The following is a 27,752-nucleotide window of genomic DNA, read 5'->3' on the forward strand; positions in this document are numbered from 1 at the left end:
CACCCTCTATCTGTGGAAGACTGGTAAGTGGGACGGAGTTCCCCTTCTCCCCATCTTCACATCTGGGCGTCAGGAGGGACCCCTGTGCTTGTGGATGTTCCGGGAGTGCTGGGCTCCTAAGATAAAAGTATGATGCGGAGGAAGTAAATTGGGTCATGTCCGATGCTATTTGGAAAGAGAAACCTAACAACTAAGAGACATTAGTGAGCCCCTGGAATGAGCTCTCTCTAGAAGCTCTGCAGTTAATAAGGACAACCAGCGTTGCACTTTCTCGATGAAGTGCAGTATTTTTAACCTCTGGGTTCTCATTCTGCTATGAATGTCTTAAATCTATTTCTAGCAAAGAGCCAGCAGACAGTTTAGCCCCGGTCTCTACTCTGTCTTGAGGCAAACTGTTTGCTCAGTGCCATGATGCAGACGGTTATAGGATTGAATTTGCTAAGTATAGCTTTGTGATCTGTGGGACACGTGGAAACAAGCCAAACAAGGGCAGTTCTGACAGTTAACCCGCAGCCGGGGCTCCAATGAGCTCACAGAGACCAGGTGCAGCTCAGTTCTTACCCAGTGAATTGCGGGATTTTTAAAGTGCACAATTGTTAGGATGTTTAAGGTTTAAACTTTTGCTGTCTGGAGAATTCTTTTGCCTTGTTTTCAACCAACAAAAGCAGCAACGAGTGACTTGTCCATCTGAACCTCCTGGGTAAGTGCTGACTAGAGGTCCTGGTAGGGCAGTGACAGGCAGGAAAACAATAGAGTGAGGGATGACTACCCCCTCTCCAGCTGCTCCTTCCTTCTCCAGAGGACACTGAGGATTCTCTAGCGGACTTGAAACTTGTGATGCTTATCAGAATGAAGTGAGAAACACTGTGCTTATTGCTTAAGGCTTGGGATCAGTGTTTGGCAATGCCTAAATATTAAGAGAAGGATGCAGTAGAGAGGAGGGAGAGAATGTATGTTTTCATCATGGGATTGCAACCAAGTTACTTCAGTGGTGTGTAGCCCTCTGCTACACAGATCAGTCTGCTTTACAATCCGAATTTTTAAAGAAGTTGCATCTATCCAATCCAACAACTTAGATTGAACAGAAATGGATTTAAAGCTAATGTACATAATTTGCCTTACAATCTTGGATGAAACACACACACACACACACACACACACACACACACACGTTTTTAGAAAAGCCATTTGGATTAGTGTTAGCCATTCTCCTTAACACTTGCAGTTTACAGATTAGTTGATGAGTGGATGTAGATAAAATCACATTAATTAATTTCAATTTAAAACAAATAGTTGAAGATCTCTAATTTAGCTAAAGCCATGGTTTTACTTTTCAGAAGCTCAGTCATAACAACAAACAATAACCAAACTATAGTTTCCATTAAATGGTATTATTTGGATGCTTGGTAAGAGCTTGGACAAAATAGTACTTGGCTGGTTGAAATGTGTGCTATTAAATTAACGAGCCAAATAGTTACTCAGATAGAAGAAGAGTCTAGGCAACATTCACGTACAGGAACTGAGGTGCCAATATATGTCAACATAAATGTCATGGTGGGAACACAAGCCAATAAACAGTTTAAAATAGTGGAAAGCTGTCAGGAGCAAGGATATGGAGACCTTGGTTCCAGCACCAGTTTAAGCTCTTGCTGGCTGTAGGAACGTTGGCAGTTTACTTTTGACCCTTAGTGTTTTCAGCTGCATATAAATATGATGATACCTTCTCCGACTATTCATAGTGTTGTCCTAAGTTATGAAGAGCAAATGAGTGAGTTATGAGAAGTAATCTGTAAACTCCAAAGTTATGTTCATGTTCAGACATAAATAAGCTATATGAAGAGGATGATAATGACATCATTTTTAATGGTGACCCTTGGTTTGGTAAAAAAAAAAAAAAAAGCTGAATTAAACTGGAGAGCAAAATAATGACCTCTTTATTGTTTTTGAGAGGGAAAGGATACATTACCATATCTATAAAAGGAATAGGGAATATTTACAGGGGAGGATACATTGAAAATGAAAATACTGAGATGACAGAATCATGAGTGTTTCTCATTTGATAAAAATGAAGACCCAGAAAGGGAATTGGGGGAGGAAATGAGGTGAGACAGTCCAGGATATCTATTCCATTGGGGAAAGGTTGGTCTTGGTATAGCAGATTATAGGGGGGGGGGTCACATTCTTGGTGAGATCTCTGAAATGATATAGTGAAAAGTACATAGAATGAGAAACTGGGACAGGAACTCTAACACTGTGTTCACCACGAACAAGCTATAGAACATTGGCAAAGTCATTTAGTGCCAAAGTCATTTGGTTCTTGGTTTCCTATTTTGTAATATTCATTAATTAGAAAAGATGATATCTAAGGGCCTTGTCAGCCTGAAATTGCTTCAAATGTATGTACATGAACATATACCATAAACACGCATATATTCATATATATACACATAGTGTATTTACATGCATAGATATAATATATACATGAGCATAGTATGTGAAGTTTATGACACATATATATATTATATGAAAATTTAATGTAAGTTGTATATTAAATGAAAATTATTGTCAACCCACAACAAAGAATTATTGATGACTCACTGTGTGATTTTTATGAAGTCACTGTGGTAGTAGAAGCTATCTAGGCTATTGTCATCCCTACCTTCAAGAAACTCACAGTTTAATAATACTGTACATATACAACAATTACATCATGGCATACCATACTTATAATGAAGCACTTATGAGAGCAGAGAGGTTGTGTAGCTGATAAAGGGGGTTGTGGAGGCTTTCAAAGAAAAGCTAATGTTGATCTGGATTTTGAAGGATGAGCTAGATTTTTTACTCAGGGAGGAGTAGAAGCCCATTCCAAGCAGAGGAAAGAGAAAATAAAAACGACAGTCATGACAACATTCCTAGGTCTTGGAAGTACTGTAGTTCAAGTCCAGGATGTTTGGTGGGAATGAATGGATTTAATGCCAATGAGGTCAGTTGGGGGAAGGTTGTAAGAAAACTTTAAAATCATGGAAAATATATTAGAGCTTAACCTTTAAGCAGGTGGAAGCCATTGGAATCTTGAGCAAAGTATTGACTTATTCTTTGCCCAGAATGGAGAGAGAGAGGTTAAGAGGCTAAAAAGGGTCAGTAAAAGAGTGACTGAGAGGCAAAGGGGAGCAAAACTAAGATCATTGAAGATATAGTGAAGGGTGAATAGGGGAGGACCGGGAGGTCACATTGTAGAATTCTAGCTGAGGTTTAGAGCACAGGGGTCACAGTGTCTGCCAAGGAGAGGAGAAACTAATGCTATTAAGATCTCCACCATGTCTGCACCCAGTTACTTGACACAGAGAATATGAAAGAAGTAAGAGTAGGTTTCTTGGGGTTGGAGAAAATGTTAGTTCTCTTCGCATTCTTTATCTTTTTATCCCCTAAAAATGACACAACTTGTAGGGATTATACTGATCCAACACATGTATCTGTGTTCTCAAACTAAAGCACACCATGGAAAACAAAACAAGTCTGGAAAGAAGCTATTTTATTATAGGCTTGTCTTTTTTCCCCCTTTGGCACATATGTATACAGCATGAACTAAGGACCATAAAAGTATTTTAAGCAGAAAATTCAGGCTGAATTATTTTATTAGAATTTTTTTATACTTGATTTTGTGTTGTGTCTCAGGGGATTTCTCAAGAATCTGACATTTCACATTCTTGTAATTGACATAGTCACATATGCCTTCCAAGTTAAATTATTTTACAGTAGAATTGTTTGTGGCTTATGCGTTATTTTGATTTATTTGTTAGGTGTTTATTTAAATAAACTTAAAAATACTGCCTGGCCAGCTGGCTCAGTGGTTGAGCATAGACCTATGAACCATGAGGTTGCTGTTTGATTCTGGTCAGGGCACATGCCAGGGGGGTTTCAGGCCCCATCCCCAGTGGGGGGCCAGCAGGAGGCAGCAGATCAATGATTCTCTCTCAGCATTGATGTTTCTATCTCTCTCTCTTCCTTCCTCTCTGAAGTTAATAAAAAAAATACATGTTTTAAATATTACCGTTTATGTCTTGTTTTCCTACCCTTCTTTCTTAGCATACATAACACAGTTAGTGCTCAAAATTCATTAATTATTCGGATCAGAAAGTCAAATGTTCAGGTGGCTTTCTGAAGCTGTAATATCTCAATGGATTGTGATAACTCAGGTCACTCCTCATGTAAACTGTAGGTAGCTCTCTGGTTTTGAAAATTATGGAAGCCCCAGCCAGGACTGATGTTAGGAGTGCTATAGAGCAGCACACACCCTGACTTTTTCTAGGGATTGTTGCTGTATAGAAACTGGCTTGACGTTGGTGGGGTGAGATGCTGACGTTCTGATTAGGGTGCTGGGGAAGCGTGATGTGCTTTGGAACCTTTTAGGAGGCCATGAAGCCTCTCAGCCTTCATGTGACATATGTTGGAATGGTGACACTGTGCAGCGGGATCTCTGTGGGAAGGGGAGGGTGGGGGCCTCGCAGTCTAGCAGATATTTGGAGCAGGCTCCCTTCGAATTAATATAAAGGCACTTTAGAGTGGTCCTTAACAAAGAAGCATTGAGGAAGAAGCATTCGGTAAAATATAGCTTTCCTATCACAAGGACATCACAGAGTATGAGGTAGAGGTGATAATGAGTCTTAAGGTAGAGATTTTTTCTAACCTTTTTCAGCAGAGCTTTACTCTAGATAATTTTAGAATACATTAAAATGATGAATGATAAAGGAATCTTCATTTAATCTCCAGGTACCCAGGCAAAAAGAAAAGTAATATTTAGAGGAAATGATATTACAATTAAACACATTGGGAAGGAGTGGGGGAAGCATAATAGAAAGTATGTGAAATAAAAATCTTTTTTTATTGCTCTTATTGTTCCCATATTATTACATTAATGTTATATCATGAGAAAATAAATGAAATAAGGGCTAAAGCACAAATGTGCTCCTTTCTATGGACAACAATTTTCAAATGACACATGTAATAGAGTAATGTTCAGGGGGCTTTAGGCCCTAGGAGACATCATAGAGATGGGCCACGTGGAATTTACTGAGCAAAATCAGTAAATTTAGGAGAAGCTATGCATGACTGCTAAAACTTGGGGGAAAGTGAGACATTGTAAGAGAGCAACAAAACAAGGAGAGAAAAGATAAAACAGGCATCACCTTCATTCTTTAAAAATTATATTTAAAGTCATGGTTTATGATAGGGTTCACTCTAATGTACATTTTATGGCTTGGACAAAGATATAATGACATGTATCCACCATTAAGTATCATACAGAGTAGTTTCACTGACCTAAAAAGTCTCTGTGCTTCACCTGTTCATCCCTCCATCTCTCTCCCTCTTCCTAAATCCATGGTAACCACCTATCCTTTCTCTTTCTCCATACTTAAGCTTTTTGAAGAATGTCATGTAGTTGATATAATCCAGTTGAGCGTTTTCAGATGGGCTTCATTCACATAGTAACGTGCATTTAAGTTTTCTTCTTTTTAAAAAAAATATATTTTATTGTTTTTTTACAGAGAGGAAGGGAGAGGGATAGAGAGTTAGAAGCATCGATGAGAGAGAAACATCGATCATCCGCCTCCTGCACACTCCCCACTGGGGATGTGCCCGCAACCAAGGTACATGCCCTTGACCGGAATCGAACCTGGGACCCTTGAGTCCGCAGGCCGGCACTCTATCTGCTGAGCCAAACCGGTTAGGGCTTAAGTTTTCTTCATGCCTTTTATTGGCTTGATAGCTCATTGCTTTTAATTACTGAATCATACTTCATTGTATTGATGTAGCACAATTTATCCATTGACCCGTTGAAGGACATCTTGATGTTTCCAAGTTTTAGAAATTATGAATAAAGCTTCTATGAACATCCACATGCAGGTTTTCAACTCCATTGGGTAAATACACAGGGGCATGGCCACTGGATCATATGGGAAGAATATGCTTAGTTTTGTAAGGAACTACCAAACTGTCTTCCAAAGTGGAGGTATCATTTTGTATTCCAGCCAGCAACGAGTGAAAGTTCCTGTTGCTCCACATTCTCACCAGTGTTGTCAGTGTTTTGAATTTTAGTTATTTTAATAAGTGTGTGTTGTTTCAATTTGCTATTCCCTAATGACATAAGATGTTGAGCATCATCTTTTCATCTGTTTACTTGTCATTTGTGTATCTTCTCTGATGATATGCATTCTTATTAAAATATGAAGAAGAGTAGCATGAGCAGGTGGAATTCATGTGATAGTTCAGAGTCTCAATCCACTGTGATGCACATGTTGTACTTCTTGCCCTGATGAGATGAACTACACTAAAAACAATTATTTTATAAAGAGAAGACACACATGGAAGTTAAGTAAAGAATAAACGGAGTTGGGCCTATACTTGTCTAGTTTGTATCACCTTTAGGGGGACACATTTGGATAGAGTTTGGAAGTGATGAACGATCCCTTGAAATGAAAGAAAATGGTCTACTATATTAAAGATTAAATTGAGCTTGCAAACTTGTGAGATTTTCAAGTGCACATCACATGTGCTGTATTGCCAGCTGACTGTGGTCTGGTTTATAAATCATGTAGTTGTATATGCACGCCTTCTTGCTCTTGCATGGAGGAAGCAATAGGCTGGTATAAGGTTGAGGAACAATATCCTCCTGAACTTCTGGGAAGCCGTGGAAGTCCACTGTCCTTAGTCCCTGGCAAGCTGTCCTGGGAACTATCCTGATACTTAGATTGCTCCCATGGAGCTTCCCATGGACACAAAGTGTGGAGCACACCGACAATGGTGGTGGTAGAACAATGACTCAGAAGTGGATAGTTTGTGTGTGTACATAGGGGTAGAAATACAAGACAGTATTGAAGTAGCTAACCTAGAACTATAGAGAAAACTTGATGGAAAATTATTTTTCCCAAGTGAATGTATGAGGCACAGGCATTGACTATATAATTGGAATAATTTAACTTATGGTATATGGCCAATGCAGGGCTTTCAAATTGTGCACATATTCTGGCTTAAAAGTTATCCCTTGGATTATAATAGCAGAAGCAATAACAAGACATTCTTTGTATCATAGATGGATATATTTACAAGTAGTAATATATCAACTAAAGAATGGAGTCAGAACACAGATAGTGCCTATTTGGGTTGCACTATTTAAATAATATTTTTGTTTTCTCTACTAAAATCAGAGAGTGCAACTGTAAGTGGCAGAGGGGTCCATTGTATTCAGGTACTTCTCCTTGACAATGAAAATAATTAGTTGTAAAGAATTGAACCCATATCCCGAAATGAAAGAAGCACTGATTACCAAGTAGTTAAATAAATATGTATTTGTGCACATTTGTATGTGCGTAATAAATAAAATTAGATGTTCAAGAATAAACTTTTGAGCCAGACAGACATGAATATTGACCTAATTTTGTAATTTATTAAGAGTAAGGTCTGTAATTTCCCTGTGTCTCTTATTTCTCAACCATGCCATAGGTACAGTATCAGTATCTACCTCTCCAGGTTATTTTACAGATAACTTGAGATAAACACATAGGCCACTTAGATGGTGCCTGGCACTTGTCAGTGCTCAGTGTTATCTCTTACTTATTGTGATCCTGGTGTGAGCTGTAAGTGCCTCCTCCGTGGGATAGAGTTTGTCTCCTGCATCTGTCTGCATTCTTTCCTTCTTTTTGATTCTTCTTTTTTGAAGCTGCACATGTATCTCAAACTTCTCTTACTCTACCTGCTCTAAGAGCACAGTTGCACAGCCCTCAGCTTTGCTGTTATCAGAGTTATTCAAAATGTAGTTTTAAAACACCGAGACAGTCTGCCTTAGTGTTTTATTTTTACGTGTAATCATGCATATCGTTGCCATACAGGAAATACTGGAGGTGTGACTTTTTAAGTGGGACGGTGCATTCCAAATTCCTTTGTGTGGAAACACTTAAGAATATTCTTGGCAAGACTTTTGTGGTCTGTGACGCTCTGAATGAAAGGGTATAGGAAGTGTACAATGATTCTATCTCTCTCTCCCTTCCGCTCTGAAATCATTTTAGAGCGGAAGGGAGAGAGAGATAGAAACATCAATGATGAGAGAGAATCACTGATTGGCTGCCTCCTGCATGCCCCCTACTGGGAATCGAGCTCACAACCTGGGCATGTGCCCTTGACTGGAATTGAACCCGGGACCTTTCAGTCTGCAGGCCAATGCTCTATCCACTGAGCCAGATTGGCTAGGGCTATAGTGGTGATTTTAAAAAATATGTGCAATTATGAATACTTTTCAGCAAAATATTAATTATACAAGAATTTATGTGAAAATTCTATTTTAGAAAACTTTGTGCCAACCTTATGTTCATCAGGAACTTGCTCATGTAAAAGATCTTATTGTGGGAGATAAGATCTTTTACATGAGCCCTTGCATGACCTCCCACTAACATAGCTTTAATTTTAAGATCCTTTTGTGTCTAACCATTTTCCTGTGTTTGTCACTCTGGTGCCTGAGCAATATCTTCAAACTGCAGTGTTGGCACAAATGTCCAAAAAGTACCTTTTTTCTTAGAGCATCTGCCTGCTGCATATCAATGACCATCATTTATATGAAGTATTACTTAGAAATATTTTACATTGATTATGATATAATTAAGGCAGGACTGGTAACAGACCTGGTGGAATAATATGGATTAGCTATTATTTTTTAATGTGTGTATATAATAATGTGTATATTTTTTCTTATAAAAATGAAGTTCATTTAGAGCCATTGCATTGCACAACTTCAGGGACTCCAGCCATAGTTAGAATTAGGTGACCTTTTTCTTCATCAGCTGTGTAGGTTTGATTAAATAAATCTTGCATACACTTAGTGCCTATTTTATGCCAAATTCTGTGCTTGGAGCAAACATGAATATTACGTGGACCCATCCCTCCCAAGTACCCTATTGTGTAAATAAGTATTTCTTGTCTAACAAACTTTCTGTAAAAACAGACACACACACACACACACACACACACACACACACACACACACAACAGAAGGGGTGATTATCTTACAGAAGGACACAGGAAAGGGAAGATTTCATAAAACACAGGTTTGAAAAATAGTTTACAAAATGGACAAAGGGAGAATTCCAGAATACCAGACAAAGAGGAGCAATTGGGAAGAAATGAAATGGCACGCATGTCCATGGACAGCAAGTTCTGAGGCATAAAAAGCTGGAAATGAGCTGGGGTGGGAAGAAGGGAGTGTGAGGACTACACAGAATCGACCATAATCAGGAGCCTGGCCTTAGTTTGCTGTTGTTCAGCTCCTGGAATCCAGGAGCCCAAGTCTATTTGGACTGATACAGTATTACCAAGAATCAAAGAATATATTTGCAAATGTTAAGTCCTTTGTGAATTTATGAGTTTTAGAAGATTGTTAATTGTATAAATGAACTATTGTATTTCTCCTTACAAACTATGAGAGATGCTATCTTTAGGTAATGCTAATTAAACATAGTTATTTCAATAGTGGAGCATCCTGTTGGGCTTTTATATATAAGGGTGATTTTATACTTTATTTTTCCTCTATAATTTTTATTAGACCAGTGTTGGAATGAATAAGCCTCAAATGTGTGTGCTGTTTCTCTGGTGACAGAGATATAAATGAGTGATGAGGACCAGGCATGGTGTAACAGCTGGTTGTACTAACTTCTCTGTGTGCACTTCGCTAATTAAAGAGTCAACACCACTCATTTACCGTGCTGTGGGTATATTATTTGCCATCATTTAGAGATGGGGTCCAATTGAAAAAAATCTCATAAAAAACAACATTGTTGACCAAATACAGTATCTGGTGAGCCCAAGTAAGATTAGGGGGTACTTACTAGTTTACAACCTTTACCTTTGGCAATCATATCAGGTATTTATAAATTTTAAGCTTAAATATATAGGGCAGAAAAGATATTTAAAAGATACTTTTTTTGAGTTTTAGAGAATGACTACATGAGGATATACAGAACACCAAAATCAAATTAAAGTGCCTGAACAGCCCTATTGTCAGCCAACAACAACATTTCCCTCCACTTCTCTACATGCTGTGCTTCATTAGTTTTCATTAGTTGACGGGCCCTGTGGAATGAAAGGAGCTAGCAGGAGCAAGGCATCTGCGGCCTTGAGCTGGTGTGTGTAATCACAGAAATGCAGCGAAGATCATAGGGTCCAATCATTCTGTAACACAGCTTCTTCTGACAGCTTGCAGCGGTGACTCCACACCTCTAATGGGAGAGTTATCAAAATGGATTGCGATTTATGGAATCCAATAATTCACAAAGGAAAGCTTTGACGGCTGCCGAGAGAAATTTCTCTTCCTGTCTCTTACTGCAAGATTTAGTGTAACTTCTTTAGTTCCCTTGACTTGTTTTATAAGACAACTGGCTTTGAGTTGCTTCAGCTGGGAAAATGCCACAAGAAGAGAATAAATATTATAGAGCAGACAAGGTGGTCTTTCAATCTTGGTTGATCAAGTGCTGCCTCACAAGTGCTGTGATGCTCCAAAGGATAATGAAAGTTTCAGTGCTTTCAAGTTAATTCTCCTCAAAGTTATTCTCTATCTTGAGAGAGTCATCTAAAGGCTAAGTTAATTTGATTATTTAATGAACATGTAAAAATTAGAGGAAAAAGAGATTATTGTACCATGTCATTATATATAAGATGAATCTGCTTTGTTGGCCATATGCAGAATATTGGAATTGCTATCACAGATCCAGTTTTTAACTGCTTTTCGGATATAATTTAGATTACATGCAGTTCACCTGTTTAAAGAGTAAAGTTCGATGGCTTTTAGTATATTCACACAATTGTGTGTCCCTGATCACAGTCAATTTTAGAACATTTTGATTGCTTTAGAAAGAAATCCTGCACCCCTTAGCTATCACCCCATTCCTCCCTGTCAGCTCAGTACTTGGTAAATACTAATCTATAGATTAGCCCAGCTGTGGGCAAACTATGGCCCGCGGGCCGGATCTGGCCCGTTTGAAATGAATAAAACTAAAAAAAAAAAGACCGTACCCTTTTATGTAATGATGTTTACTTTGAATTTATATTAGTTCACACAAACATTCCATCCATGCTTTTGTTCCGGCCCTCTGGTCCAGTTTAAGAATCCATTGTGGCCCTCGAGTCAAAAAGTTTGCCCACCCCTGGATTAGCCTGTTCTGGACTTTTCATATAAAAAGATAGGCTGTATGTGGTCTTTCGTGACTGGAGTCTTTTATGTAGTCAAGGTTCACCCATGTTGTAGCATGTATCAGTACCCCATTTCTTTTTACTGCTGAATAATATTCCATTGTATAGATAGACCACATTTTATTTATCCACTCATCAGTTGATGAACATTTGAGTTGTTTCCATTTTTTGGTTATAATGCTTCTATGAACATTTGTATACAAATGTTTGTATATTTTAACTTCTCTTTGCTAGGTCTTATGGTAACTATGTTTAATCTTAAGGAAATGCCAGGATTTTAAGAAATCTTAAGGAACTGCCAGACTATTTGAGATTATGTTTTCTAGGAACTTCAGTGGTATAGCTGTCATTTGAGAAAATACATTAAAGATCCAATACAGATATCGTGTAATTAGAAAGTAAGTAGTAGAAAAATAGCAAAGTGCTTTAGGGGACCTAGTAAGAATAAAAGTACATTTAGGAGGAAAATCTGAAGTAACCATGATCACACTTGAAGAAACTCCTTTTGGGTTTTTTATCTGATCATATAGTGAAGGCTTCAATAAAGAAAAAGAATGTAGGTGGGATGAGTATACTGTGATGACTTAAACCAAGAGAGGATGATTTAATAACATGTATTTAAAATGCAGACTGTTGAATCTCAAAGGGAAGGTGGGTGGGGATGGTTGGGAAGATATCAACCAAAGAACTTGTAAGTATAGATGCACAACCCCTGGACACAGACAATAGTGTGGTGAAGGCCAGGGGCAGGGTGCGAGTGTGGGCTAGAAGGGGTCAATGGGGAAGGAAAGGGGACATCTGTAATTCTTTCAACAATAAAGATAAATTAAAAAAATAAAATGCACAGAGAAATCTAAGTGAAACTAATGAAAAATTTTAAATGTCAGTGCATTTTAGAAGTTGCCATTTGGTTTTTACAGCTTAGTGGGTATATTAACAATACCTGCTAGAGTTCTCTTGGTACTCCACAATTCCCCAAGCACACATGCTCTTTCACTAGGTTCTCACAATTTCCTCATTGATGTAGGGCGGGAAGTAATGCTCTTCTCCTCTAATGAAAGAGTAAACCTGGGTACCTGAGGTCAGTTGATTTGACCTAAGCCACACTTTTACTATAAGACTAGCAGTCAGGGCAATGTTTTTGGTTTCCTTTTTGCTACAGCACACACAAAAATAATAATCTTATACAAAGCACTTGGAAACATACTTCTAGTATTTTTATACTAGAGAAAATAATCTTCACTTGTGTAAAGGGTAAGCTCAAAATATTTAAATGAACATAATATGGTATAAATAATAGGCAATAATAGAAATTTAGGTTTAATACTTTTAGACAAGCATAGGGAAATATGGGAAATGATAACAGATTTGTGTTTTAACTGTTCAGTATCTTAACTGAGCATTTTACAGTGTTCTTGAGATTTTAACATTTATTTTCAGAGCTATCTTCAATTTGTTACATAGAATAATAATATATTTAATCTAAACAGTTAATTGTCCTATAATAAATAGAAACATATGCTCATATTATTTTTCATGATGCAGTGAATCTTAACATAGAAAATTATAAAGTGCTGCTTCCAGTCATAATGCAGTATTTAATTTCAGTATATTGATATTACCATTGTTTTAAAACAATGTAATGTAGATTTAACCTGGATTTTCTTGACCATTTAACACAGGAATTTATACTGAGCCCCATACAACAAGCATCCTAAATCCCACTTTACATTTCCCAAATGCCCTACGGAGCTTCTCTCTCTCCCTCCCATGACATCCCACCTTCCACCATGAACAAACTCTTACTCGTAATAATCTCCTTTACCTGTCTTATGTAGTCTCAGATTTCATTCACTCTCTCATGAAAATTCTCTTTACTACTAAGCTTTTTCTTTTCTTTCTCTCTTACCTTCTATGTCTGACCATCTGTGTTGTGTTTGGATACAATATGCCTTCTACCTGTAATTTCAGGGAATTATTTTCCAAGTATCTAAACTGATAAAAGTTCATGAGTAGGAATCTTATCGACAATAGAAATGCTAACTGTTGCAGTGTGCTGTACAGGGAGACTTGCATTCCAGCTGTAGTTTTCATTTTCTTTTCTTCCCTGAAAGAGACAAAGTGAAAACCTTATTTACAGGCAGCCAAAATGTTCAGTGTAGACTGCTGTATGTGATACAGCTGTGAAATGGGCTAGAATTTATTATTGAAAGTGAAAGAACTAGTGTAAATTTATTCAAATGAAATCCCTTGCAAATACTACAGTAAATAGGCTTTGGAAACATTCTCATTCTGTCTCTTGTACTTTAAAAAAGATTTTTCTCAAGATACTGCACATCTTTAGGACATGTGATGAAAGAGATGAAAATTAGGATTGTCAGCATTCAGGGATTTATGTGGTAGGTTTCTCTTCCCAACAGTGTGATGGGATTTTAAATTTGAATTCAGATCTATGCTTGCCTCTTTCTAAATATTGGAACAATATCAAAAGTTCCTCTTGATGAAGTAGATAACTAGCCACCTCTAAATGCGTCATGAGCACATTCTAGAACTATTTTACTCTTTAAGTATATATTACAATTTTATCCCAGATAGCATTTTGCCCCCAAGGAAAAGTTGGAGTATTCTCTCCATTTGAAGGTCTTTAAGTTGTGTGTGTGTGTGTGTGTGTGTGTGTGTGTGTGTGTGTGTGTGTGTGTGTTTTGTGCAGCTGATAATTCTCTTGGCCATTGCACACAGGAAATTTGGTATCTTAATCGAAGTCTGCTTAATGGACAGAAGAGACATTACACACAAATCACCAAGTTTTAAAATATTATAAACCAATAAAATGTACTTAACACTAACATCATACTGCACATAATTTAATCTGTAGTTTATTGTGATGTGTAAATGCCTTCAGAAGGCCGATGTAATAGAACTATGAGGAAGTTCTGCAAGAAATTTCTGGTTGGTAGCATGATTAATTAAGCCACATTGGAGGAGTCTTTTAGTTTTTCTCATGTAATTGTGTAGTTTCAGAGCATATTTAAAAGTATCAGTATTTTTCTGAATGACTCTCTACATTCAGGAATGAAATCATATCATTCTACTCACTTCCATACCTTTGAGAGTTGAAATTAAACCATTCTAAGGCAATGCTAATATCTTCAATGATTTTGCCTATATGTAAGTGTGTGTAGTGTTATTATCTTTTTGCATAATATTAATGCAACTAGAATGGAAAGATAAATTTGAGATGAAGACAAAGTGTTTGATATTTTATTTTTCAAGCAAAGCTATTCTCTACCCTTCCCTGTTTTAATCTATTACAAACATATTAGTGATGTCAGCAGAAGGTGTGGTGCCCTCTGAGACTCTTTATTTACTGCCCAAACACTTTCCTGACCCCTGGGCCAGATCCTCTTCTGTGGGGAAATATAGACACATGGGTCTGGTCCCCTGGTCACTGACAAGCTCCTATCTTTGAAGGCGATGAAGATCGATAGCCATAAATCAGTGTAATTGGGGCTATGGAAGAGGCACGTGTGAAGTGCTCTAAGGACACTGAAGAGGGAGTGATCAATTCATCCAGGCTGGGAAAGGGCAAGGTCCAGGAAAGGCCTGCCAGAAGTGTTGACAGTTATGTTAGGTTGAAAGCATGAGTGAGAATCTGGGAGATGAGAGAGACGACGGGATGCACATGGTAAAGACACAAAGGTGTGAATTAACAATCTAAATGGCTTTTATATGCTGAAGAGCTCTGTCCCTACCTCTGAACCCTACAGCAACTCCCTATGGGTATCCTCAGCAACCTCAGTGACCTTCAGTTTACCTCTTGTTCTCCTTCCTAAGCTTGGCAGCTTTAGGGAGCAGCCACAGTTTTCTACCTGGTTTCTACTTCCTGGTTTAATCTTCTTGTAATGCTTCCATGGGATTGTCTGCTCGACTCCAAATTCTGACTTTATTCCTGGTTGATTACTTTTCCAAGTACTTCAGTTTCACGTTATAAACCAAATGGTCAGTTGAGTTCAACTTCCTTGTCAAGCCCTCTGTTTCAGAACCCCGAACTTCATTCAGTATGAGCCCAGAAATACCAAACCACTACAATTGGATATTAGGTACAACTTGCAGATATAGTTACCTTGAACCTTGTATCATACCATTTATGCTTTGGTACTTACGAGACCCATTTTGGGGCTTTACTGGGTAAACCAATGAAGGTCTGCTTATGAGAAATGTGCTGTTAGTATCTCCATTAGACCCAGGAATTAAGCAAGTAATAGTGTATTCAAGTTTAAAAAATGTCTTAGCTCGGTCTTACTTGATATAATAATGCTTACTGTAATATTTAGCATAGTTAATTGTTATTGCTCCTCTTCACATAAAATATAATTTGAAGCATTCACAAGGCTGTGAAAATCTAATAAGTGGACTATGGTTTTCTTACACTAATAGGCAACTGCAGGAAGGGAGGGAAGTATGGGTGGTAAAATGTAGTGTCTTTTTTGAAGTTTCTGGTGCCTAAGCTATAGACAGCCGTCACTTTAAGAGTGGAAGCTTTCAGATTTAAAAATTGCCCTTTGTCAAGACTCAGTTCAAATAACACTTCCTCTGTGAACCTTGTGTGATCTTCCCTCTTGATTTGTGGTACCACTTTAATGACAATACTTGATATTTTTTGGGGGGGCACCCATATGTATGTGATATGTGCCTCCACCAAAATCCTGTATCATTTTTTTTTTTTGTACTTTAGTGAATCTAATGTGAACTCCTTCAGGCAGGAGCTATCTTAGTCATCTTTGTTCCTCAGCATCTATGATATACTAAATGTCAGTACATGGCTGATAAGTGAATACATTACGGAACCATATTTTAGATTACATAATTTGATATCACATGTTATTTTACTTCATAACATTCATGATAATTTTCTTAAATATTCTTAAAAAATTTGATACCTTTTAAAGGAGTATATTTTCTATTATGTAATACTAGAGGCCTGGTGCACGAAGTTCGTGCATGGCTGGGGTGTCCCTCAGCCCAGCCTACGCCCTCTCGCAGTCTGGGACCCCTCGCTCCTTACCGCCCACCTGCTCGCTGCTCCTTACTGCTTGGCTTGCTGCTCCTTCGCGCTGCCATGGAGGTGGGAGAGGCTCCCATGACCTCCGCTGCGCTTGCCAGCTGTGAGCCCAGCTGCTGGCTGAGCAACGCTCCCCCTGTGGGAGTCGGCTTCTGGTTGAGCGACGCTCCCCCTGTGGGAGAGCACTGACCATCAGGGGGCAGCGCAAGCATTGAGCGTCTGTCCCCGGTGGTTAGTGTACATCATAGTGACCGTTCGTTCTGGTTGTTCTGCCATAACGGTTGCTTAGGCTTTTATTATATAGACTAAAGGCCTGGTGCACAAAAATTTGTGCTCTCGGGGTCGGGGGGTGTCCCTCAGCCTGGCCTGTGCCCTCTCGCAGTCTGGGACCCCTCAGGTGATGACCACCTGCTGGCTTAGGCCCACTCCCCGGGGGATTGGGCCTAAGCTGGGAATCACACATCCCTCTGGTAACCAAGGAGCCCTCGGGGGAAGTCCACTTGCCAGCGGGGAGCAGGCCTAAGCTGCAGTCGGACATCCTTAGCACTGCTGAGGAGGCGGGAGAGGCTCCCACCACCCCCGCTGTACTGGCAGCCGTCAGCCTGGCTTGTGGCTGAGCAGAGCTCCCCCCCCCCCGGTGGTCAGTGTGTGTCATAGTGACCAGTCATTCTGCTGTTAGGGTCAGTTTGCATATTACCCTTTTATTATATAGGATAGTGGCCTGATGCACGGGTGGGGGCCGGCTGGTTTGCCCTGAAGGGTGTCCCGGATCAGGGTGGGGGTCCCGTTTGGGTGCCTGGCCAGCCTGTGTGAGGGGCTGATGGGTGTTTGCAGGCTTGTCACACCCCCTTCAGGGTGGGGGTCCCGACTGGGGTGCCTGGCCAGCCTGGGTGAGGGGATGATGGCTGTTTTCAGGCTGGCTGGCCACACCCCCTTTAGGGTAGGGGGTCCCCACTGGGGTGCCTAGCCAGTCTGGGTGAGGGGCTGAGGGTCGTTTTCAGGCTGGCCAAGCCCCCCCGCGATGGAAGCTCCCAGCCTCTCCTTTCTTTATTTTATTTTTATAATGGGATTTATTTACTTTCTATAATTGAAACTTTGTAGCCTTGAGAGGAGCTCAGAGCTGGCCAGGGCAGGGAGGGAAGCTTGGCTTCCTCCATCTCCAGGGGCAACGCAAGCCTCCTGCTCACTCCAGCTCTGTGGCTGCCGGCCGCCATCTTGGTTGGGTTAATTTGCATATAGTTGCTCTGATTGGCTGGTGGGCGTGACTTAAGGCATAGCCAAGGTACGGTCAGTTTGCATGTTTGTCTTTTATTAGTGTATATTGGCCATTCAGGTTGTTTCTCTAATGATGCAGTTATTCATTTTTAAGATGCTTGACACAGATTGTTAAATTATTATACCTACTAGAAGGGAATGAAGGTGCACATTCCACATGACCAAAACTGGGCATAAAGGTTTAAAGAATTTTGCCAATATGACAAATCGCAAGTCCTCTATCTCAATACTATTACTTTTAGTTAAAACTTTTAAATATGATTAAAAATATATTTTTCCATTTGTTGTATTTTTGTTTCATGGTTGTTTGGTTTAATTAACTAATTTTTTTGTCTCCTTTAAACCCTATAGAGGAGGGTGAAGCTGGGGCCTGGAGGTGCCCAGTTTGGCATCATCTCAACAGCTCATCAGGGAGAATGTGTGTGGATAGAAGAGTGGGGAGCAGTGAGAGGCCCTCTGGGTACTTGGGACTGAAGAACAATGGGTGGCATGTAGAAGATAGGCATGGGGTGGATATCAACAGTGCACTGACAGTGTTTGATTTATTGGTTATCATTCATTTTGGCATCACTTAATTTAGAATTATTGATCCTAGTTGTGAACTGGGAAAAAAGTTAGCTCTGAAATGCAAAACATACACCTAGGGAACATGGTTTTTACCAAAATGCTTCAGAGTACAAAGGCAGCCTTGCAGAAGTCTAGCCCTCCTCCCCCCCCCCTTTTTTTTTTTTTTTTTTGCAAAGACAAAGAAATGAATTCAGGCTTATGTATTGTAATTGTAGCAAAATATCCATTGATTTAAAACTTGTGTTAGGTGATTTTTTTACAGGGAGTAAACTGCTCAGACCTATCCTTAGGTGTTTTAAATTTTTTCTTGATAAATAAAAAGCATACTGTATTAATTAACAGTAATAAATTAATGCTATAAATAATTCAGATTACATTTAAATAGTTTATTCAAAATAAGTTTGGCTTTGGCGGGGACTAAAAATTGCAATATTTAATGTTATTCCAATTAGGTTTACAGTTATATAAATATTCAAATGAAATGGATTATAAGATCAGTAACTTGTTTTATGCTTTTATTTTCTTATTTTTCCATATCATCTATACATGAAAGAAAGCAGACTTTTGCTTGATTCAAAATATAGTAAATAATTACAGTCTCTCTTAATACACAGAATAAGTAGTATGAGGGAATACCTGTATCTTAAATACTTATTTCATGTTGTTATCCTGACTAGTAGTTAATGCCAGTTTGAAATTTTTATGCAAATAAGGTACTGTTTAGATCTTTTCCAAACCCACTTCCACACAATTCATAGTACCAGGCTTGTGTCATGTGGCATCTACCCATATGGCCACAGCCAGTTACCATGTGTAATTTAGGAGGCCTGAAGGTGTAGCAGACTCTATAAATTTTCCTTAGAAAAAATGCAAAAGATACACCTAGGGAACATGATTTTTACCAAAATTCTTCAGAGTACTTGGCTATACCATATCAACATAAAACCTTAAAACAAATTAAAAGCCCCTGGAAAGAAGAGAGTACGTAAGCGAGTGAGAATGAGAGCAAGAGTAAGAAAGACAGAGAAAGAGAGAGGCAGAGGGGAAGAGGGAGGAAAGAAGATTAATTGATTTCAGTCTATAAAAATAATCATGCTGCATCGAATATTTTGTGCAGGTGAGGCATTATTCCAGAGGTCTCAGATTCCAGTAGAGGAGAGACATAAAGTTCCGAGGCTATTGCATGGGAAAAATAGAAAGCTTAAGACACAAATACTAGTACACAGCCAAGAAGAGGGTCCTTCGGGGCTGGCATCTGCATTCTCTTAAGCTGCATACTCAACACCTGTCCACCAGCTCTCTGCTTACCACCCAGGTCCCATCAGCCTTTCCTGCTTGTTTACCCTGAGGTTCTGAACAACAGCAACCGTGTCTGAACTCTGAGGACTAAAATTGAAGTCTCCTATTTATAAATCCTAATAAATTTCCTTTTAACCATTTCTTCGGGAAGATAAACTGTATAGTTCCCAAAGGTCTATGTTTTGTACAGTTAGTGTTTTAATTCCTGGTGACTTACTTTCCATAAGGGAGGAAACTTGACCTGAAGTGGTAAATATTCAACACAATATACAGATGTTGTATTGTAGACTTGTATACTGGAAACCTTTATGATTTTTGAAAATTCTGAAACCTATATAATTTTATTAACCAATGTCAACCCAATAAATCCAATAAAACGTGTTAAATTTAGGTTTGACATAACTTTTGAGATTAATTTAGGGCGTTATTTCAATTTAGATATACTTTAAAAATTGTTTTCCTGAAATAAAAAATGCATTTGTAGAATTTATTGCAGAAATTGAAATTTGAACATAATTGAAAATAAATGCTTTTTTAAAATCTGGGAGAGATGTTGAAAAATATTTCACTGGCAGAAATGCTTATGTTCCAAGTGACTTTATGAACATGAGCCCCTCATTATTAATTCTTAGGTCTTAGGCAATGATATAAAGCTCACTGGAAAATTAAGCAAGCTTAAATACGGCTACAGACCCCTTAGCAATGCTGCTTTTCCCTTCATACCATGGATTAGAAAAAGATTGACCTGAATTAAATCCATATATCATGTTGCCTGATACAAAAGAAGTGGGTTGAGTTGGGGGAGAAGGAAGTGGATTGTAGAAGAGAAGAGATTTCCACTTTCCTTTATATCTGGTCTGAAAGACACCACTAATGATCTTTAATTCCTGAGCAGAAGTTTGACATGGATATGATTCTAGGCCAAGAGGGGGCTATTCAGTTTGGCTTAATAAGAAATTCTCAATTAAATTATTCAGGGAAACACTGAACTGTATGAGCTCTGAAGTACTGGCTATGATTTTTCATGTTCTGAGTAAAATTGTTATGCATTTGTGTAGTACATCCTTGATTTTTATATTTTAAAAAAAGTATAGAAAGTATACCTACATATTTTTGACTTCACAAACTTCTCTTTTACCCACTGTATTTTACTGATTTTAATGGAAATGAAATACATTGTAACACAGGTAAATGAAAATATAACAAGGAAATCTTTATACACTTGAAAATTCCTGTTTTATCCTATTCTCATATCAGGTTTTGAAAGTGGAACCTAAAATTCATTCTATAGTACTTCCGAAACTCTCCAAAATTTTAGATTATTTTGCATTTGATTATCTGATCAACAGATTGAAAATACATTTACCTATTTGATTTTCATTTATTTCTGCTCTTGTCCTTTAAAAAAATTGAAGAAAGGAATACATAAGGAAGCAGAAAAAAAATTGAATATTAGAAGTCCAAGACATGGTTAAAATTAAGCATGAATCTTTTCATTTTTTCTTATTCAGTTATTTAAAAAACTAGAGGACTGATGCATGAAATTTTGCATGAGTAGGGTCCCTAGGCCTGGCTGGAGATCAGGGCTGCCGGCTGGGGCCTTCCTTCATTCTGCACCAGCCCCTGGTGGTCGGCACACGTCATAGCAAGCAATCAGTCTCCCAGTGGAACTCCCGCGGGAACAATTTGCATACAGTGGGGCCTTGACTTACGAGTTTAATTCATTCCATGACGGAGCTCATAACTCAAATTACTCGTATGTCAAGTCACTGTGACGTTAGCTGCACCAACTAGCGGTGGGGTATCTAAAGCTGGCTCGTAACCCGAATTTTTTTGATCTTGCAACTCAAAGCAAAAAATCGGCCGAGAGACGGCTCGTATTTCAAAAAAACTCGTTAGTCGGGACACTCATAAGTCAAGGCCCCACTGTATTAGGCTTTTGTATATATAGATAGTTCAAATGGGCTGTTTATAAATTTTTATATCTGACTTTTTAAATTTGAAAAGTATATGTAGCATTTCCACATAACTTTTTAAAAGCATCATATTCTTATTTAATGACTATATCATATCCAGTTTTGATCATCTTGTAATTTTTAATATTTGTTTTCTCATTTTTTATATTAAAACAAGTTATATTCAGAATTATTTCATTTTAATATATTTCCTTAGCTTAGATTTCTAGAAGAAAAAATACTGTACCTTGTATTATTGTGATTTCTCAGTTCTTCAATTTTTGCTTATTTTGTAAGTCTAAATTTAATTACTATGAAAGTTTTTCTGATTTACTAGTATTCCTCAAAGGCAGAATTTTTTCAAGTTCACTTTATAGTTCGTGTATGCCATAGCTCTCTTTGTCATGGCTTTGTTTTTACATTACAAATTAGAAGAATTATTTGCAAGTTTTTCTCTTATGGCTGATGGTTTTTTCATTGTTAATTATGTTTAGTCTTGTTTAAAAAGTAAGTATTAATTCAGCCATTAATTTTTGATGTCTTGAAACACTTCTTACTTCCTTAATCTCTTTTTTTATTCCTTCTTGTTGTTTTCCCATCTCATCCTCTTAGCTTAATTTTTCCAGTGGTTGTCCTTTTCTGTTTCACAGAGACTGTGTAATTCTTTTATTCATTTGGAGATACCAAATGGATTTATATAATGTTTTTCCTGTTTCCAACGATAACATCAAACACACAACAAAATCTTAATTTGATCCATGGGTATCTTACTTTGAAATCATGATGCTATGATGCATTGCAGGGATTGAAAAACAAAAACTCCCCAGGCCAAATCTTAACCACAATCTGTTTTTGTACATAAAATTTAACTGCCACATGGCCACATCCAGTCCTTTACCCATTATCTCTGGTTGCATCTGGGCCACAATGGAGAGGTGAATAGTCATGACAAAGACTGTATGGACCAAAAAACACTCAACTATTTATTATCTGTCCCTTTACAGAAAATGTTTGCTGGCCTACAGTATAGTGGAAATTTTAAAATTTGTTAAATTTGTTTTGTTATGTTTACTTTGGGCTGCCCACCCATTCCCACTCTCTAAGAGCTTTGAGGATTTCTTATTGGAATTACAGATTCCTCACTGGATAGTGTTGGGAGGTATTGCATTTACTCCATGGGCCAGATAAATAACTGTAGCTACTCTATTCAGATATGCTACCCCTGGGATTTGTATTTGAGTATATGACTTTGTTGGTGAATCTTTTAGTAGATTGTCACCACTATAAGCCTTGCTAAAGGATAGAGTTGGGGGAGAGCAGAGATGGTCATAAACTCAGGATGATAGCGCTTGGAGTTAGGAGTCAGATTATTAAGGACTCATATACCATGAAGAGTAGTTTGCAGTGGGCAGCCATCAAGAACTTCTCAGCAGGAAAATGACATTCAGATTTATGCTGTAGGGCAGGCAGATCACTGCTGACTGTGGAAAAGCTCTGCTGTAAAATTGAAACGCTTTTACATTACCAGCAGAATGACCAGGTATGAGTCAGAATAATCCAAGCCAGGAAGGGTAGGAAAAAACTTCAGCCAAGCAATACTGATGGAGAAGTAATAGAGAGATGTGGAGGGAGTGAAAAGCAATAACAGGTAAGATGGCAAGAGTGAACAGGAGAGGGGTAGACCATTCCAAGGGTTCTGGTCTGGGTGGCTGTGTTTATGGAGGAAATGCACAGTGAAGAGTGGTTTTACTGGGAACGAATGGCTCACTTTCTAGACATATGGAGTTGAAGGTGTCTGAGGGTACTTAGGTAAAGTTATAAAACGGTAGACCTCCAGGAAACAAGAGTAAAATTAGGGAAAGTCTCTGGGGATAACACCAGGAAGTGCCCCAAAGTAGTGGGTAGGCAAGGAAGAGGAAGTAGCAAACACTAACAGGATGAGCCCTCCAGAGAGAGGACATGATGCATGGCACCGTTACTTTCTACGCTCCCCTCATTTCCTGTCAACTCTCTGTGGATTTAGAAAGTAGAAATTATTTCTATTTGCTTATATGAAAGAAAAAAATAACCTTTAGTATAAACATTTGAAATTTAAAGAACTAAACTATATAGGTAATGCCCTCCTTATTTCTAAAAATATTCTTAAAAGGAAGACAAGAGGAGGCACCCAGGTTGCTGTAGTTTACCATGGAATTCACTCTATGAAACTTTGTTCTTATCAGCAGATAAAACCTCACCATGTAATGCATTTTGCAGAAAACCCTCAACTATCACAATCAACTCAACTTTGGGAAACTACAAATGTTTCCTAATCTTAACAGAGGGTAAACAAATCGGATCTTACCACTTATACTACAAAACTTCCGAGGAAAAGGAGAACATAGGCTGGGGGGGAATAACATTTTTATCAGTACGAAAGAGAAGCAGTCCAATAAAATTTCCATAGTTATCTATAATAAGAGATAACCAATACCAATTGCCAAAGAAATTGGATGAAGGGCTCTGGTTGTTAATCAGAGCAGACCCAGCAGAGTTAGCTGCTGAGACACACAGACTTCAAGATTTTAGGCTGTCATCTCAAAGTGTATTTATGTATTGACGAATCTGCATTCCAGCAGGCCAATAAAGCACATAGTATTAAAGTTGTCCATAGATATAAAACATTTAAATGTAATTTTCTTTTATTTTCATTTTGTAAATTTATAGTAGATAAGAAAATTATTCAGGGCTTGACTTCCGACTTTCCTGACTATATTTTTCAGTCTTCATAATATTGAAAACATGATTACAGATAATAGTAGAATGTGTAGGGATGTATAAAATGGGTTTTGTTCTTCGCCCGGCTGGTATAGCTCAGTGGTTGAGCATTGACCCATGAACCAGGAGGTCAGGGTTTGATTTCTGATTAGGGCCCAGGTTGTAGGCTTGATCCCAGTAGGGGGTGTGCAGGAGGCAGTGGATCAATGATTCTGTCTCATTTTTGATGTGTCTCTCTCCCTCTCCTTTCCTCTATCTGAAATCAATAAAAATATATTATAAAAATAAAATAAAATGGGTTTTGTTCTTCAAAAAATGGTAAAGGCAGGGAGAAGTTGTATGAGTAGTAAATAAAGTATAAAAAAGTTTATTTAAAATTTTATTTTTCATGCAAGATACATAAAAATGTTAAAAATCACTTATTGTATCACTGACTTGTCAGAATGAGTGTGTGCCAGTCATTTAAAAAAATATATTTTTATTGATTTCAGAGAGGGGGAGAGGGAGAGATAAAAACATCAATGATGAGAGAATCATTGATCTGCTACCTCCTGCATGCCCGCTACTGGGCATCAGGCCCGAAACCTGGGCATGTACCCTTGACTGGAATTGAACCTGGGACCCTTCAGTCCGCAGGTTAATGCTCTGTTCACTCAGCCAAACCAGCTAGGGCTGCCAGTCTTTATATGGATACTATTTTTATAAAGTTGTAATAATATATATGTGTGAGATATATACACACACACACATATATGTGTAGACTAGAATCTTACATTTTTGAAATAAAAATCATTTGATAAAAGCTTTTTTAGACATCAGCATTTGTCAGCCTAATGTTCTTCAGCCAAAAAAGTTATAATTTTAGGAACATCTTAAGTAGAAAAATATCCATTTTTTAATGTAATTTTTAATTTGCTCCTACAGAAATGTTCCTTTTATCTCTTTTAGACAGTCTTATTTTATAAATCTTTATCCTGCCTGTTGTGCTAAAACAATTAATGAATCCACATATAAGAATTTGAAGGGTTTGAGTATGAAACAATTCTGTAGCAAAGTAAAGCACCGGGTGCTTTTTGCCAAAGCTCTCCCAAATCTCTTGACAGTTGTTCTTACTGTTCCTCCTGTGCAAATGTTGCCAATCAGAGGATATCAGTTTACAACTTAGTTCCCTTAAATAGAGTATATTTTAGTTTCTCAACAATGTTGCTTATTTACATGTCAGTCAACACTATCCCTTTTCTATTTTATTCATTTTCATTTTCTGTGCAGTATAGCAGGGTTTGAGCTCCTTAATTTGATTTTCAGCCTAAGCAGTTTGGGGGCCTGGAAACACTCAGCACTTTTAGCTCAATCATGTATGCCTTTATTTGGACTCTGATTGAGAAGTCAATAAATATTTAATTTGCCCCTTTTCGACTTCAAAAAGTGAGACTCTTTATTTTTTTAATATTCTATTTCAATACACATTTTGTATCTCCTTGTTTCTTCTCATTTGTATATCCATAAGATTTAACATTCAAGCAAATACTGAAAGAAACGTATCAGTGCAGTGCAAAGATGTTGTTATTCATATTTTATAGCATTTAATATCTAACTCTAGCTATATAAAAGTAGGCATACAAAGTTACTTTCTTCAGCAAATATTTATGGCACACAGTTGCAGACCCAGAATCCATTTCACATAAATGCTGCCCACAAGGAGTTTATGGGATACACATGAATGTGTACACACCCAGTGCCATAAGGAAAGTGCAGGTACTTTTAGGAGGACCAGCAGAGCCTCTAAACAACAGTACTTTTGGAGTTTGTTCCGAAAAGTCCAAGATTTTCTACTTGGAAAAGAAGACAAGAGAGTATGGTCTCTTGCCTGGTGGATGGCCGTTTTATACTTTCGTGTTTCACCTTTAGATCTATGATCCATTTTGAGTTAATTTTTGTGAAGGGTATAAGATCTGTGTCTAGATTCATTTTCTTTTGCATGTGGATGTCCAGCACCATTGTTGAAGGTAAAGCTTCTCTCTATTGTATTGTTGGCTTCAGTTTCAAAAGTAGCCGTATATCCAATTGCAGCTGTGATGCTTCAGGATGTAGGGGTTAGTGCAATGTTACTTGACCTTTTTTTGTTTGTTTTTTTTTTTGTTTTCATGAACCCAGAAATCTAAAACACTAACATTTTCTAATGCTTAAGTGTTGGTAATTTAAAATTTATATAAACTCTTTTGAGCAAAGCATAATAACTCCTGGCATTAACAGCCCTGAGGGCCAACAGTTTGCAACCACTGCACTGTAATGAATGATTAGTGACAAAATAGGGATAGTAAGTGCATATATAGTTCAGTTATCATTTTAATTTTTTGTCAGTTGGGTGTGGAAGTAGGGAGAGATCAAAGAAAGATATCCATTAACATCATATTGGCTTGCAAGTAACAAAAATAAAATTACAATATTTTTTGTTCTTGTGTTTCGTTTTTATTGGTTATTTATTATTCCATTAGCAAGAACTGTGGAGTGAGGCATCCAGGGAGTTTTGTGGCTGAAAAATATATTAGGGTCCCAGGTGCTTTCTGCTTTTCTACTTCACCTTTCTTAGCATCTTTTTTGTACGATGATGACTTATGATTGCAGCACAGCTACTGCACCTCTAGACTTAACAACTACACTCCAGGCAGGAAGAGGGGGGAGAGAAGTTATTTCTCCTGTCAAGACTTTGCCTTTCTATATAATGAGGAAATCTCTCCCCAGGGTTTGCTAGCTACATTTCTAACTACATAACCATGTACTGTGGCTATTCGTGACTCCAAGGGAGGATGTGAAATTAATTTGGCGTACTTGCCTTTCTTATATAGGAGGGTAAAGGAAAATAGGGTCAATGATGGCTTTTGTGTGGTTGGTCCAGCATTGCCACAATGTAGTTCTAGGACAGGAATGAATATAGAAAATAAAAATACTTTATAATAGGATAAAGGGTTTGGTGGAGAAGGAGCAATTGAAGATTCAAGAGAAGAAATAATAAGTGAAAAAATTATTATTTGAGAAGAGAAAGGAGAAAGAAATGGATTAATATGCAGAGAGATACTCTGTAATGGATAAAACAGTTGAAAGGAAATCATTTCAGATTGAAATGGGAAATGAAATCCAGGGGGAAGCACAAAAATGTTTCAAAGATTTAGAAAAGATGAATTAGAGATTACAAATTGGCCCTATAGCCCATTTGAATTTTGAGAGAGTTATTTTGTAGAGCAAAATATTAGCATATTACTTTTGAAATTTTTATTGAGGCTTGGCAACTATGTGTGAAGTTCAGTTGAGGCTAGGATGTATTCAATGTTTATGATTGAAAAAGCAGATTATGCTGTAAAATATAGATAATATATATGAATTAAAGATGCTTATTAGAATATTATTTTAATAACCATGGATTCTATGAATATGGAAGAAATAAAAGGATAATGGGCCACAGAATGTGCTAAGGGAATAGGAGATATTTGAAGAACAGGATTAACAATGAAGATTAAGAGTAAAAAATTAGAATGAATAGATGAAATAAGAAAACATATTTTACATACTGTGAAACACCTACATATTATTTGTATGTAATGTGTATT

Source organism: Myotis brandtii, unplaced genomic scaffold (assembly GCF_000412655.1).
Source record: "Myotis brandtii unplaced genomic scaffold, ASM41265v1 scaffold48, whole genome shotgun sequence".
NCBI classification, from domain to species: domain Eukaryota; kingdom Metazoa; phylum Chordata; class Mammalia; order Chiroptera; family Vespertilionidae; genus Myotis; species Myotis brandtii.